At 38.9% G+C, this 15,654-nt stretch overlaps 1 protein-coding gene across 1 annotated transcript in view; it reads left to right on the top strand.

Moving 5' to 3' along the window:
* The window catches only part of IRSp53 (Insulin receptor substrate 53 kDa), an 804,117-nt gene that overhangs the window by 768,797 nt on the left and 19,666 nt on the right, over positions 1–15,654 (top strand). The window lies entirely within an intron of this gene.

The raw sequence follows: 15,654 nt of genomic DNA, 5'->3' as shown, positions 1-15,654 counted from the left end.
ATTTTATTTTGGTAATTAATTTTATAATTTAATATTTTAATAAAAAGCGATATTGTTTGTATACCATGCAATGATAAATTAAAATTCAAAATCTTATATAAATAAACCATGTTTGATGGACGATATATATGAACGATAATAAATTAAACTCACAACATAACCGAATTTATATTATATATGACCGATTTTACCAAAACTGTGTTTGACCGGTTAATCTTCAAGCCATATCCGTAGAGCGCTGATTCTCGCTCTACGCACAGAAGCGCTACGCAGAGGCGTTTTATTATAGAGACCGCCACTTGGATTGTCTTTGGTATTTTGATTTATTTGAGAGGATAGCGCCATGATAAATGTGCGATTATTTTGCAACGGGTGGGATTTTTATGGGCTTGACGTTTGTATTAAATCGATTTTGCGAACTTCCAATCCTCCTCGTTCGTCATCTTATTTTAAGGACATATTTTATTTTTTTCAATAAAACTTCATTAATTTTATGTAAATAGTGCATTTTTATTTACTCTAATATATAAAAAATATAAACACATCTGCAAGTTTTTCTACTGGGTAAAATTTTCACAATTTTTTCGTTCACGTTCACAGTAAAGTTGGCTAGAGTTATAACTCACAAATTCCAAAAATCGAGTTTTGAGATAATCGCTTAAAACCATCAAAACACTTTTTTTGTAGTTAAAAGAAAAGTAATGAACTCCCTTGAATATTAATGAGGGAGTGGGTTAATTTACATTTTTTTAGATATATATATAATAGTAGGTACTCATAAAACTGCAGACACGAAACATACTGTGAGAAATATAGCTCCCTGATTGGTTAGAAAGGCCTTGGTGACAGAACTCATATTATTCATTGAAAAAATGTGAGTTATGACTCTAACAGTCAACTTTATCAATGATTTTCACATGATTATATGTTATTAGATGATAAGTGACTTTTGATACCCAACTATTTTTCTTTATGTAGATTAATGTCTTTAGAATCACTTGGTACATTTAACTGAAAAATGACAAAATTGCAAAATGTGAGTTATGACTCTAGGCGACTCAAGTATTCAAAAATTATAACTACAATAAAACAAAATCAGTATGTTATATTATGAAAAAAAAAATTTAAAAAAAATTAGTCTTGATCGGAGATATTGATAATGTCAAAAGAAAAATATTCAAAAGGTATTGAATGCTTGATACTTAACAATTAATAGAGAAGTTGTCAACGTGAAAAGGGTCTATCATTTTTTATCTATCTTGTGGGGACACGAAACTGGACAAACTGTTTGTTGTCTTGATTTTACCGTTGATATTATATTAGTTATAATATCTATCAAATTAGGTACTGTAGATATGAGTGAGTGAAAATAGCTGTAAGAACGCATTTTCATATCAGTTGAAAATATCCTACTAAGTGCACGATGCCAGCAAAGACATTTATTAAATTTTTAAGAATACGTATTTTTACTATTTTCAATTTTTTTACATGTATCAATCTCAAATATTTATAACGTTGACTGACTTATTATAAAATAATTTAACTAAAAGGATCGCTCATTGTTTTTCAAAGTGTTTTTAAATATTTATTTAACGAATATAGCTTGACAACGGTATAAATAATAATATGTATAAGTAGGTCTGATAAATACATTAACAGCGATCATCAGTTAGAGTGAATGATGAATGTTTGCATTAACCACACATAAATCAGATTAATCGGATTAGCGTTGAACTCGACTGAACCATTTGCAAAACATTAATTATATGCGATACAATTTAAACGGTTCCCTGCTGTAATTAAATGTTGTACAATATGAACGAATGAACAATTTGCTGATAGCTATGTAATAATATTAAACTGTTGTGGTTTTACAGAGAATATTTTGAATTTACATCTAACATTGTAAAATATAATATTATGTTCATGGCGAATTTGTATTTGATTACAATGAGAAACAGCCAACTGACATAGGAGTATACACAAAAACTGAACGTAATAATATAATAAAATTTAATAAGTACGATTTATGCAAGCGAATGAAACAAACTCAATTGGCTAATTGTATAGTTTATAATTAATAATAAACTAGGGAAAAAAACTGCAATGTAAATCATACAAAACTAACAAACGAACACAATACTTATTTCAATATATTTTATTTACCTGATGGTCCTGGTATTAATTTCTTGATCTGGTCACATAAATCTGAATTGAATTTAAAAAAATATATACACATGCCTTAATTAAAGAATAATTAATTTTATTGTACATACTGACACGAGCAGAAACGCCGACCTTCAGTTAGTGTTTGTGGCAGAGTATGGTTTAACGACATTACTATACAAATCTAGCCTTGTAGTCAATTCTACTTCTCAATAGCCTTGCGACAACCTCACGACACGGTTCAGACAGGATATATAAGTCCCATGGTTCTAAACTATGGAAGAAGCAGGGAAGAAATGGTCGAAAGAGACCATGCACAGGTAACCAGTAGCGTAATCGTTTAGTAATAGGAAGTAAAATGTATGTTGTTAACCTTTTCTTTGTGAATGTAATAAAAATTTTACGTAAATTTTCGCCTCATAAAATCGAGACTGCTAAAGTGTAATCGGAGCGCTGTGACCACAGGCCTCGAGATGACACGTCGCGTAGATTAGCGCGATGTATTTTTTGAAAATAATTTCCGGGAAATCTCCATTAAACTTAGAAAATAAGTTATGGAAGAGATTGTTTACGTAAAATTTAGCAAGTACATGCTTCAATAACTTTTATAGCAATAATGGAAGTGTATGAAAATTGGAAAAGAAAATTGAATATTTATGAATTTATATATTGTATAATTGTGAATAAAGAATTTTTATACTAATTTTATCAATACAAGATAGAAGCTAACTACCGTTATAAAAATACTGTAAACGCGTATCTATGTTTATAGACGCGTAATTATAATTATAGATTTTGTTAATGCTATAACTTGCTGACTGTAATGAATATTGTAAAAGTAGCCATTGGGAAAACTTAAGATTCTGGTATAGATGGGTTTCTACCCATAAACAATAATAAATCTTAATCACATCCTAAGTAATAAAAGAATCAAATATTACAACTAAAATTACGAATTCTCACGCAACCTTGAACTTTAAAGAAAATCTATTTCTGGCAAAAGCACGGCCCAGCTGTGCTAGCTCGCGAGGTAAAAATAGATTCAAGGTTACATTCAAATTACTACGTAAAAGTCATCATACAAGGTTAAATCAGTTAGTAACTACTTATGTATAACATCTTGTTAGGATTAAGCATTTATATATTTAAGTTGAAATGTTAAGTATAATATTATAGTATTTTCTCGTAATAATATTCGCCCCAAAAGGTAAATATCGAATGAGAAAGTTTCTGCGGCTCCAAACAGTTTTATTAAAACTTAGTAAAATTCTATTGGCCTAAAAAGGCCAAGAGTGGTGGAAAGGACTAGTACGTGGGTGTCAACCTTTCATTTTGACATTTTAAATTTAAAGACTGCCATTCCCTTATTTAGTACCCGAATACTTATTCCGATACCTCGTTGGAAAGCTAGAAACTTTCCCCTTCGTTTGAACACGAAAAATCATATAAAATCAACTATTTTGCTTACGTCATCCCAACTGCGCATTTAAGGGACATGTTCTAGAGGGTGCTTAAAACACCCCTATTAAGTCTTAATTTTGCGAAAATAAAGTAGAGTAAATTTAACCCGACTAAATTAGAAGATATCTCTATTAGAAAGTTGCCAGGAACGGGAGATATACGTAAATTCATCCCGTGAGAGAAAGATATACATCTGCTATCCCTTACGGACTGTTTCCTGTTAAACCTCTATCCGAAGGGTATAAAAGGCGACCACTTTTCCCGTAAAATCATTAGTTTCTACACTCTTCACCAGCGATCTTCAGCAAGCAGCAGTCCTCACTGCTAAGTTGGGAGACATGGTTCTCAGTAAATTCGCGATACATACGTACCAGTAAGTCCCCTCCGGCGGGCAAAACGTAGCGCAAATATCTCGTATCTGTCGGTAGTGACGTCGGCCGCTAAAACGCAGCGCGAATAGCACGTATCTGCCGGTAGTGACGTACACGCGGAGTAATTTTATTTTTCATTACTCATCATACGAGGTGACGTAATCGGGATAAATTACGCGATCGGATTTGTTTTATAAAAACAAATCAATAAACTCAGTCTGTAATAATAAATTTTACAAATCTTTTCGGGATTATAAAATAAATTTTTGAAACTTTATTAAGTAAACATAATTATAAAACAAGTTTTAGTAAATAAATTTGTAAACATAAAAACAAATTTTAGTGAATAAATTTGTAACATTAAGTAAACCTTTTGTAAACAAGTTTGTGAACACGAATAAATATTTGTAAACCTGCTGTGAACATAAATAAACTTTATAAACAACAACAAATAAATTCTATTCTTTTTTATAAACCCAATACTGTGTGACCAAAGAATAATTTATATTTTCTTTCTTATGGGAAAATATTTCTTGAATTAAAAAAATATCCAAAGAATATCGGCGTATACATTCTCTGAATTAGGTGTGACTTTTTGGGAACTCGTGAAAGATTTCACAGAGATCCTATAGTGAACAAATAAATAGTTTGCTGATACTTTAATGAGATTTAATTACGGGAACAATGACAGTTAACCTTATTGTGTGACCGTGAACTCTAGTATCTGAATAAATTCAGCACCACACCAGCTGAGAGTTTTATTCGGGAATTCAAAAGTTGTGATACTACAAAGGAGATCCACCTCTCCTAGTTCATCACTAGTCTCCTCAGTGACGGCCCGGTAGCATTATTGAGCTAGCCGTGAGCCGGGTCATGTCATTATGGCGCCCAAATGCGTGCGGCATCTTCAGGTTGCGAAAACCTGAACGATCCTACAACTAAGATCTACTAAAAGATTTTAAAAACAATATATTGTGAAGTGTATCAATCAATTGTGGTTACCTGAGAGGTTTTAAGAACCTTATACCGGAGCTACAAGAGCGATCTACCTCAACTTTATAAATGTGAGTACAATGAAATAAAGTGTAACTCGCATTAACGAGGAACCAGTGATGAATACTTTTGAAAAATATAATTTGGAGAAGAATATATACGTAAAGGCAACTATATATAGAATACTTTTCTTGATATACTTGGAAAAGGAAAGAATAAATAAAATAAATACTTTTGGTAATTTATTAGAGTCAGATACCGACATTAAGCAAAAGTATGTCGATGAGACTATCCAAAGGATCTCTCTGACCCTTTTAAACCATAAAGAAAGTATAAAAATAAATTGTGTTACTCACCGTAACAGAAATAATAGAATTAAGAATAAAATGCACAATAAAAATTTTGTGTGAATTTTTAAGCTTTTTTCTAAATTAAAGTTGAGTACCATACAAGTATAGGTACAAGAACCCAGACAAAGAAAAAAATTTTTGAAAAAAATAAATTTATACTACTTTGTACATTAAAATCTCGATAATTATCATAATTACCGTGACGTCATGGGTATAGGTACATGAAGGCCTGTACCTATTACAATATAAGATTTTAAACGGAGAAGATTGGACGCTTGTAACGGGAGTTACAAGCCTTCAGGGTTATCAGCGACAAGCAGCGCATGCCCTCCAAAAACTTTAAACGTCGATTGCGGACGAACGGGTGGTCGTAGGAAGCTGAAAATTGGCGTAATCGATAGCTGAATTTTTATATGAATTTACGGTCGAAGGTCCGCTTCTTCCAACTCCAGGGGACGGAGGAATTCGAAGAAATTATGCCGAACCCTGTTCCGGGTCCGAGTGTAGAAGAAGACTTTATATTGGAAGAAGGCTTGCAAAACGCGCAAGTATTCCCCGAAGAGGATTCATTTTTGCAAGTAAGCACGTCGGCTCCCAAACAAAAAATGGCACCACCAGAACCAGCCGTATGTACCCCGTGCCATGTTAAGCCGGAACTCCATTCCACCTATGAGGGTAGCCCAAAGCAGAGCGTTGAGCTTTTTCTCCGACGCTGCAAAGAATATTGCGAAGCTGTGAAGTACCCAGCTGAGAATTGGACAGAGTTGGCTATACGTCAGCTCAGAGGAGAGGCCAAGACTTGGGCCAAAAATATTGACACATCGGACAGTTGGCGGTCGTTTAGTAACGACCTGAAAGAGCACTTCGAATCGCCTTCAAGACGTCGTGCTCAACGAACGGAGCTCGAACATAAAGAGCAAGGACCTCAAGAGGGAGCTTATGGTTTCCTCCTGAAGAAGATGGAATTAGCCGAGGTACTCCTTCCGGAGATGAAGTCGGAAACCCTGGCTTCAACCTTTTATGACCTACTCACTGTGAGCGATCAGATAAGGGTTAATCAAGAGAAATGGAAGACGATGGACGAGCTGCTTGAAGTAGCTCATACACTTCGTCCATTAAAGTCGGCATTGGCTTCCGTGCCGTCTCCAGCAAATGCCGTCAAGGCGAACAATGAAAAGAGGCCCGCTCAGCAGAGAACTTGGCGCGAAAAGCCGCGCTCAGCACAAGAGCCCGGTACTCGATCTGATGAAGCCCTAGAGGTTACCGATAAAAGGCCTCCACGGCAATCAGACCAGCAAAACGATTCAGAAAGACCTGCGTACCGCCCACGTCCTCGCATTGAAGAGCGAGGCGGTGCCAGACAAAGGCGCTGTCAACATTGTCCTGGCTTCCATGAAAACAAGGATTGCCCAGACAGGCAAGTAGCTCAGCAGACCAGAAAGGAGCCATGAAGACGGCTCGCGGACCGGGTTGATCGTCGATGGCTTCAAGACGACGAACACTGGCGGACCGCCGAAGAGAAGACTCAAGAAGGTGACACGAACGTTCCTCGAACGCCGTTCAGCCGAGTTCTAGCTAGTGACATAGACGCTCTTCTGGCGAATAGGGTTAACTGTGAAAGTGAACTGAAGGACACCCTTCCGGTGAAATCATTTAACCCTAAGGTTCACTGTGAGGTCGAAGCTGGCCCCAGTAACCAAGTTAATCTTTGTACAGGTCCTCTTGTAAAGGATAATAGCGTAAGACCGGAGAAACATCGCAAACGTGATATTAAGAATTCTGCTAGTAAAATAGTAGAAAATTTTAATCCTTTTACCGGCGGCGAAATAGAATATAAAAAGTTTTTAGATAAATTAGAATTAGGGAGTTATGAAATAAATGTTGGCGGCAAGGAAGAAGGTTATCAAGATAAGCAGTTAAAGACAGCTAGCAGTGGATGCGGCGAAGGTGTAAGCAGTGGCGCTCTTGGTGTGCTGAGAACATCGGCAAACGTAAGTAACTGTAGCTTCGTCGATACTGACGACAGATCTCTTGTAACAAATAATTTAACGAATTATTGTGCTTCCGCTAACCATTTGTGTAAAAATATTAATAGTACTAATTATACTAAAGCCGAAGCTGGCAGTTTACTTGATATTAATAGCGATGTATGTAGTTTAGATAGTCGATCGTCGTTGCAATCGAGCAACAAAACTTTAGGAAGGGACTTACCTTTTAAATTAGCGAACAGACCCCACGAGGCTGACGTTAAGAATATTATTAGGAAAAGTCGAACTAATCGTCGACTACAAAACATTAATACCTTCGGTAAATTAAGGCGAAATAAACTTAATGAAGAAGAGCTCATAGCATTAGATGACTATAATCGTTATCTTAAACAAAAATCAAGTAAATGTAAGTCCTTTAGTATTAAGAATGTTAAAAATAAGTTATATAGGCTTAATAAGATTAATTTTGATAGTGTTAAGTTTGAACTAAGAAATATGAACTTAATGTACATAGATAAAGCTAGATATAGTGACGAAAGAGTTGTTGTGTATGATCATCGTCTCAAAGGCGGTGATATACTCAATAACGGAGAACAAGAGTTATGGGACTCAGCTACGGCTGCCCATAACCAACAAAGCAAAATTTCTACGGATTTTCTCGGTTCTGTAAATATTTTAGATCCTAGGGACAGGTGTAGTCGGGGACAGAATTTTGCGGCGTGTCAAAAGACACTACCATCTATAACGACTGCAGACCGTCCAAATAGCGTAGTCAGAAGTACGTGGACAATTGTAGGTAGTACGTTGGATGCGCCGGGTGAAGAGAAATTGCCAACTACTGCAATTGCACGTAATAAAAATAGTTTACCTCATAAAGATTTAAATATTAAACTTGATAAAAATGTTAATGATAAGAGTGCTTTAAATACTAGTGATAAGTTTGAAATATTTAATAGTGATAAGTGTAATATATTTGAAATTAATAGCGGGTCGAACGCCGCCGTGTTGAATGGTATGCCCTCTGCGGGAGTATACAGTGCATGGGGTAGGGGCGCACCGAAATTGATCGGAGGTCACCTCCTCACACTGCCCTTCCGAATCTTCGGAATAGAAACAGACTATGAGGCTGTCATCGATACAGGTGCGACGCACTCCTTGGTGCGTAGTGACCTACTTCGCCCTCCAATTGAGCCGTGCGGGAGGCCTCTGACTTTGACCACGGCCGGGGGTGGATCACTGTGCACTGAAGGCGTCGTCAATGTGAAGGGTTTTCTTCGGGACACACCGATAGAAATACCGGCTTATGTTTCGAAAGACCTTCATATAGACCTATTAATAGGTCTGGATTGGCTAGAAAAGCAAGAAGCAGTCGTCGATATGAAGCGTCGCTGTTTACATTACGGCGACGGCATAAGGCAGACATTGTACTGTAAAACAACGCGGGAACCACTGCCATGTGGTCCTGTAAAATTAGCAGAGCTTGCGCCCGGAATTCCAGAATCGGCACGGATCGCGTTGACTGAAGTCATGGAAGACTTTAGAGACCGTTTTGCTGAAACTGGACCTCCGTGCCGCACAACTGAGTTTCGCATCTTCTTGAATAAGGAGACTCCATTCCGTCTGGGCCCTTATCGCCAGTCGGAACAGAAACGAAGACAGATTCAGGAAGATGTCGAACAAATGATGGTCGATGGAATAATCGAGCCGAGTTCGAGTCCCTACTCCTCACCCATCGTTTTGGTGCCGAAGAAAGATGGGACCTCGAGGTTCTGCGTCGATTATCGAAAGCTTAATACTTTGACAGTGGATGAAGCAACTACCTTACCTCTGATCTTGGAAACATTGAAAGATCTGGGAACGGCAAAGATCTTTAGTTCATTGGACCTTAAAAATGGATACTGGCAGGTGAAATTACACCCTAGCACTAAACCCTTAACTGCGTTTACGACTGCTGATGGTGGTTGTTACCAGTTTCGCGTGTTGCCGTTCGGTTTGAAGGGCGCGGTGGGGTCGTTTCAAAGACTCATGTCTCAAGAGGTTCTCATTGGACTAGTCAACAAGATTTGCCTCGTCTACCTCGATGATATAATCATTTATAGCGATACGTGGGAAGAACACGCACAGCACTTGCGAATCGTGTTTGAGAGGCTGCAGTATCATGAACTTCGCGTCGCGCCAAAAAAATGCCAGATAGGGAGACAAGAAGTAGACTATCTGGGACATCATATTACGGCCACGGGAAATGAACCGCAGACTCATCATCTAGCAGAAGTAGAAGCTGCGGCGGTGCCAAAGACTCGAAGGGAGGTGCGTGCCTTCCTCGGCCTTTGCAATTGGCTGAGGGAGTATGTAACTCGTTTCGCTGAGATGGCGGCGCCATTGACGAGATTACTCCGAACCACTGTACGATTTCAGTGGAACGATGAAGCTGAGGACGCCTTTCGTAAAATAAAGCGTGCCCTATCACAGCCTTTGAGATTAGCCCGACCCGACTTTACTAGATCCTTTTGCCTTCAAACGGATGCTAGCGGACATGGCATTGCGGCCGTTTTATTCCAGCCAAAGGAAGACGGTGGTCGTGATGTCGTTTCCTTTGCAAGCAAGCGCGTTAATGAGGTGGAAGCTCGTTATCATATTAATGAATTAGAAACGATGGCTGCCGTCTGGGGAATCACTAAGTACCGTGGTTACCTGGAGGACAGAAAGTTTAAATTAATAACTGACAACCAAGCCTTAACGTGGTTAAATACTGCGAAGAATCAGAAGGGGAAGTTGGCCAGATGGGCAATGCTGTTATCGGAGTTCGATTTCGAGACAGAACATTGCCCGGGAAAGGAGAATCACCTCGCTGATCATCTGTCAAGATTCCCCCAGAACCCTGCGGGTGCAACTTTAAGCCCAGAAGTAGAGTGTGCTCGTATGGCAGCTCCGACGAGACGACCGGAAGTAGCAGTACTGTTACTAGAGGCAGTAAACATTCGGGAAGAAATAATTACGAAGCAAAGGACGGATCCACAGTTTATTGAACTGATGGCATCTCTCGATTCTCCCGCTCATGTGAGGAGAAGGCCTACCGGACTGACTGTACGCGACGGGATTTTAGTACACGTTGACAGCGAATTAAACCCTCGATTAGTAGTACCGGAAAATTTAAGAAGAACAGTAATAGAAATATATCACGATCAGTGTGGACATCCGGGTGCCACTGAAACTGACCGATCGATAAGAGAATGGTATTTTTGGAATAAGCGACGATGCGATGTCCAGAAATATGTGCGTGCCTGTAAGATCTGCGCGACACGCAAGCGAGGAGCGTTGCAGCCTCCTGCCCCGCAGACCTCGCATATCGAGGCTGTGAGACCTTGGGAGATACTCACGCTAGATCTAATGGGTCCGTATCCCGTTACGAAGAAGCGTAACAAATACGTACTTGTCATGTCCGATATGTTCTCGCGATGGGTGGAAGCATTTGCCATGCGTTCTGCAATGGTTACCGCGATTTTACCGCTTGTGGAAGAACAGATCCTCAAAAGGTACGGTTACCCTCGAGCGATCCTTACGGATAACGGTACGCAATTCGATCATCCGAAATGGCTAGCAGCGATGGAGTCGTGGGGGATTAAACACTGGACGACGGGTATTTATCACCCTCGGGCAAATCCTACCGAACGCCGGAATCAGGAGATCAAGAAAGGACTCCGTGTTCGTCTGGAGAGCGATTCTCACGACGAATGGGACATACACTTGAACGATATTATGTACGACCTACGTTGCAGGAAGAACGCCGCGTCTGGCTTCTCTCCTGCGGAAGTGTTGTGGGGATATCCTATTTGCCGACCCGGGCATTTTAATAATCCCCTACGGCCAGAGAGCGACGATCGAGTTAGGCTTGATCGCGACGAAATGAATATAGCGGTTTCGGCCCATCAGAAAGAGTATTTCCGAAAAATGGGTACCAACTCTGGCGCTGAGCCGCTGGCCTATGAAGTGGGGTGTAAAGTTTATACTAAAGAACACCCGAAGAAGAGGCCCGGAGCCTGCGCCGGCCTCGACGCCCGGTGGTCAGGGCCTCATACCATAATCATGAAAGTGGGAAAGACCCAATATTTTGTTAATCGTCGCGGAAGACCTTATAAATTCCACGTCGATCAGATTAGACCTTACATTCCGTCAGCCCCGGCTGAAGGGAATGTAACTAGTGAAAGCGCGGACGACCCAGTGGAACCGCCTGCACCGCTTTCCGAAGCTACCAACGACAGAGACGAGGGAGTGCACGCCCTGTCAGAACGTCGTATGGATGCGCAGGAATGTGCGCGGGAAGAACTACTGGCGAGTTCAGGAACGGATTCCGAACTTAGCGATGGAGAAGCTGAAGTGGAAAGAATTGTTGACTCGGCAATATCTAATGAAGAGAGGATCCTTGGCGAGAGGCTGGATGCGTTGGACGCAGTCTTACAAGACGCCCCCATCAAGATAGCGCCCCCCAAGAGAGAATTTAGGAGGATGGGACGATTGGGAGGGCGGCGCCCTGCGCGGACCGACTTCCCGACGCCCGGGAGCAAAGATCAAGGTACTACCTTTGGCGAGTGGCGGGATGCGTTGGACGCAGTCTTACGAGACGCCCCCATCCGGGATGCGCCCCCCAAACGTCAGTATCAGCGTGTAGGCCGATCAGGTAAGCGTCGCTCAAAGCGATCGCTACCGCCATCGCCTGTAAGCTAAGTCTCTAGTTAGAGCGACCAATAAGTCTCTAACTAAAGCAAACAACAAGTCTTCGAGAGGAGCGATAAAGAAATAAGTCTATTATCGAAGCAAACAACAAGTCTTCGAGAGGAGCGATAAAGAAATAAGTCTATTATCGAAGCAAACCACAAGTCTTCGAGAGGAGCGATAAAGAAATAAGTCTATTATCGGAGCAAACCACAAGTCTTCGAGAGGAGCGATAAAGAAATAAGTCTATTATCGAAGCAAACAACAAGTCTTCGAGAGGAGCGATAAAGAAATAAGTCTATTATCGAAGCAAACAACAAGTCTTCGAGAGGAGCGATAAAGAAATAAGTCTATTATCGAAGCAAACAACAAGTCTTCGAGAGGAGCGATAAAGAAATAAGTCTATTATCGAAGCAAACAAGTCTTTTCTCGAAGCGAAAAAGAAATAAGTCTTCGGGGAGAGCGAAACGAAGAAAGTGTTGCTAATTAGGGCATGGGGAAGTCTTTGACTTCCACGCTAAGCCCCTAATAGTATTCGGAGCTGCGAAATGAAGACGTGTTGCTAATCTAGGCGTGGGGAAGTTCGTAACTTTCACGCTAAGTCCTTATTAGTATTCGGAGCTGCGAAATGAAGAGAGCGTTGCTAATTTAGGCGTGGGGAAGTTCGTAACTTTCACGCTAAGTCCTTATTGGTATTCGGAGCTGCGAGAAATAAGTCTCTTGATTGGGATTGATTTCAAATTCTGTAGAATGTAATATATAGCTAGGAGTATTGAGCGTTAGATTAAATAGGTTTAAATGACCCTATGTAATTTAATATTAAAGGTATTGTCAGGGGAGTCTCCCTGGCATATCATGGTACTATGCCGTATTTTCTAGTAAGCGGGAACGTGATTCGCGACGGGAAGTCGAAATCTACTTCTGTCCATGGGTCGTAAAGGGAGCGTCTCCGTGAGCCCTCTTCCTTGCGGTTGTCCCTCGGCAGGAAAAGCAGTAGTCGTCCCATACAGCACTCACCGTCCTCAAAAATAAAATTTTTAACTTCAGAATTATTACAATGTATAATTTTCTTTTATTAATTAGAATTTTAAGACCCGAATCTGGGCGAATATTAATTACAAAAAGTAAAAGAAAAACTTTGTGTGCATGCGCAGATTTTGTGTATTTTATTTTGAATATGCTTTACTGTTGCTTTATCGCTTTGCATTTTTACGGTGTCCTGAGGTGTTGCAATGGTGAATTGAGACTAGACATATACAGTTATGTCTTTATTAAGGGTGGGCATTTGACACGAGCAGAAACGCCGACCTTCAGTTAGTGTTTGTGGCAGAGTATGGTTTAACGACATAACTATACAAATCTAGCCTTGTAGTCAATTCTACTTCTCAATAGCCTTGCGACAACCTCACGACACGGTTCAGACAGGATATATAAGTCCCATGGTTCTAAACTATGGAAGAAGCAGGGAAGAAATGGTCGAAAGAGACCATGCACAGGTAACCAGTAGCGTAATCGTTTAGTAATAGGAAGTAAAATGTATGTTGTTAACCTTTTCTTTGTGAATGTAATAAAAATTTTACGTAAATTTTCGCCTCATAAAATCGAGACTGCTAAAGTGTAATCGGAGCGCTGTGACCACAGGCCTCGAGATGACACGTCGCGTAGATTAGCGCGATGTATTTTTTGAAAATAATTTCCGGGAAATCTCCATTAAACTTAGAAAATAAGTTATGGAAGAGATTGTTTACGTAAAATTTAGCAAGTACATGCTTCAATAACTTTTATAGCAATAATGGAAGTGTATGAAAATTGGAAAAGAAAATTGAATATTTATGAATTTATATATTGTATAATTGTGAATAAAGAATTTTTATACTAATTTTATCAATACAAGATAGAAGCTAACTACCGTTATAAAAATACTGTAAACGCGTATCTATGTTTATAGACGCGTAATTATAATTATAGATTTTGTTAATGCTATAACTTGCTGACTGTAATGAATATTGTAAAAGTAGCCATTGGGAAAACTTAAGATTCTGGTATAGATGGGTTTCTACCCATAAACAATAATAAATCTTAATCACATCCTAAGTAATAAAAGAATCAAATATTACAACTAAAATTACGAATTCTCACGCAACCTTGAACTTTAAAGAAAATCTATTTCTGGCAAAAGCACGGCCCAGCTGTGCTAGCTCGCGAGGTAAAAATAGATTCAAGGTTACATTCAAATTACTACGTAAAAGTCATCATACAAGGTTAAATCAGTTAGTAACTACTTATGTATAACATCTTGTTAGGATTAAGCATTTATATATTTAAGTTGAAATGTTAAGTATAATATTATAGTATTTTCTCGTAATAATATTCGCCCCAAAAGGTAAATATCGAATGAGAAAGTTTCTGCGGCTCCAAACAGTTTTATTAAAACTTAGTAAAATTCTATTGGCCTAAAAAGGCCAAGAGTGGTGGAAAGGACTAGTACGTGGGTGTCAACCTTTCATTTTGACATTTTAAATTTAAAGACTGCCATTCCCTTATTTAGTACCCGAATACTTATTCCGATACCTCGTTGGAAAGCTAGAAACTTTCCCCTTCGTTTGAACACGAAAAATCATATAAAATCAACTATTTTGCTTACGTCATCCCAACTGCGCATTTAAGGGACATGTTCTAGAGGGTGCTTAAAACACCCCTATTAAGTCTTAATTTTGCGAAAATAAAGTAGAGTAAATTTAACCCGACTAAATTAGAAGATATCTCTATTAGAAAGTTGCCAGGAACGGGAGATATACGTAAATTCATCCCGTGAGAGAAAGATATACATCTGCTATCCCTTACGGACTGTTTCCTGTTAAACCTCTATCCGAAGGGTATAAAAGGCGACCACTTTTCCCGTAAAATCATTAGTTTCTACACTCTTCACCAGCGATCTTCAGCAAGCAGCAGTCCTCACTGCTAAGTTGGGAGACATGGTTCTCAGTAAATTCGCGATACATACGTACCAGTAAGTCCCCTCCGGCGGGCAAAACGTAGCGCAAATATCTCGTATCTGTCGGTAGTGACGTCGGCCGCTAAAACGCAGCGCGAATAGCACGTATCTGCCGGTAGTGACGTACACGCGGAGTAATTTTATTTTTCATTACTCATCATACGAGGTGACGTAATCGGGATAAATTACGCGATCGGATTTGTTTTATAAAAACAAATCAATAAACTCAGTCTGTAATAATAAATTTTACAAATCTTTTCGGGATTATAAAATAAATTTTTGAAACTTTATTAAGTAAACATAATTATAAAACAAGTTTTAGTAAATAAATTTGTAAACATAAAAACAAATTTTAGTGAATAAATTTGTAACATTAAGTAAACCTTTTGTAAACAAGTTTGTGAACACGAATAAATATTTGTAAACCTGCTGTGAACATAAATAAACTTTATAAACAACAACAAATAAATTCTATTCTTTTTTATAAACCCAATACTGTGTGACCAAAGAATAATTTATATTTTCTTTCTTATGGGAAAATATTTCTTGAATTAAAAAAATATCCAAAGAATATCGGCGTATACATTCTCTGAATTAGGTGTGACTTTTTGGGAACTCGT

Source organism: Rhyacophila brunnea, unplaced genomic scaffold (genome assembly GCF_057557595.1).
Source record: "Rhyacophila brunnea isolate RB1 unplaced genomic scaffold, BYU_Rbru_1.0 scaffold_22, whole genome shotgun sequence".
NCBI lineage: Eukaryota > Metazoa > Arthropoda > Insecta > Trichoptera > Rhyacophilidae > Rhyacophila > Rhyacophila brunnea.
The sequence above is the reverse complement of the archived record's forward strand: the minus strand, read 5'-3'. Positions and strand labels throughout refer to the sequence as shown.